General features: G+C 43.8%; 1 protein-coding gene and 1 non-coding gene across 6 annotated transcripts in view; both read left to right on the top strand.

Moving 5' to 3' along the window:
- Positions 1-1,323, top strand: part of WDR89 (WD repeat domain 89) — a 66,832-nt gene that overhangs the window by 27,819 nt on the left and 37,690 nt on the right. The window lies entirely within an intron of this gene.
- On the top strand, positions 508-648 carry LOC119472059. Its single transcript, XR_005201167.1, has one exon. It is a non-coding gene; the product is annotated as a U4 spliceosomal RNA (small nuclear RNA).

Below are 1,323 nucleotides of genomic sequence, written 5' to 3'. Positions count from 1 at the left end.
AGGATGGTCTCGATCTCTTGACCTCGTGATCCACCCGCCTCGGCCTCCCAAAGTGCTGGGATTACAGGCTTGAGCCACCGCGCCCGGCCGATAACCAGATTCTTAAGTTTCCTCTGTGCAGTTTGCTTCAGATAAACTGGCATTAGATATGTGTGATATAGCCTGAAGTGGTGACATGTGCCTGTGGTCCCAGCTACTTGGGAGGCTGAGGTAGGAGGAAGAATTGCTTGAGCCAAGGAGGTCAAGGCTGTGGTGAGCTGTGATTACATCACTGCACTTCCAGCCTGGGCCACAGAGTGAGACAAAAAAAAAAAGGAAAAAAAAAAAGAAAGCAGCAAAGAAAGAAAAGGATGTGCCTGATACATATTAAGCTACTTTAATGTCTAGTATAAAGCTTTTGTGGCTGCCATTAGATTTTTCAGGTTTGCCACTGGCCTTGCCACTTTAGGCATTAGCAGCTACTGCTTCCAGGTGCTCTAATACTCCCTCTTTAAAGATTTAAAATGCAGCTTTGCACAGTGGCAGTATTGTAGCCAGTGAGGTTTATCCAAGGCGTGATTATTGCTAATTGAAAACTTTTCCCAATACCCCACCATGATTACTGGAAATATAGTCAGCATTGGCAATTTTTGGCAGTCTCTATGGGGAAGGAATAAAATAAATTAAATAAAAAAAATAAAATGGAATAGAAATACAAAAAAATTAGCCGGGTGTGGCAGTGCACACCTGTAATCCCAGCTACTTGGGAGGCTGAGGCAGGCGGATCACTTGAAGTCAGGAATTTGAGGCCAGCCTGGCCAACGTGGTGAAACCCTGTCTCTACTAAAAATACTAAAATTAGCCGGGCGTGGTGGCTGGCACCTGTAATCCCAGCTACTTGGGAGGCTGAGGCAGGAGAATCACTTGAACCTGGGAGGCAGAGGTTGCCGAGAGCAGAGATCGCGCCATTGCACTCCAGCCCTGGTGACAGAGTGAGACTCCATCTCAAAACAAAACAAAATAAAAGATTAATGTGCTACATGCTTATATAGTATAGGAATTAATAACATGGGCTCTGGAATAAGAATGCTTGAATTCAGAAATCAGCTTTACTGCATGCTAGCTGTGCTTTTCTCATCAGTAAAATGGATATAATAGTACTTTTGGGATTGTTACAAGGTTGTCATCATCATTAAAAGTTTCAGTAATATGCTGGACGCGATGGCTCATGTCTATAATCCCAGTGCTTTGGTAGACCAAGGCAGGAGGATTGCTTGTATGCAGAAGTTCAAGACTAGCTGGGGCAACATAGTAAGACCCTGCCTGTATTTAAAAAAAAAAAAA

Source organism: Cebus imitator, unplaced genomic scaffold (assembly GCF_001604975.1).
Source record: "Cebus imitator isolate Cc_AM_T3 unplaced genomic scaffold, Cebus_imitator-1.0 Scaffold83, whole genome shotgun sequence".
NCBI classification, from domain to species: domain Eukaryota; kingdom Metazoa; phylum Chordata; class Mammalia; order Primates; family Cebidae; genus Cebus; species Cebus imitator.
Note: the sequence above shows the minus strand (reverse complement) of the source record. Positions and strands in the feature narration are given on the sequence as shown.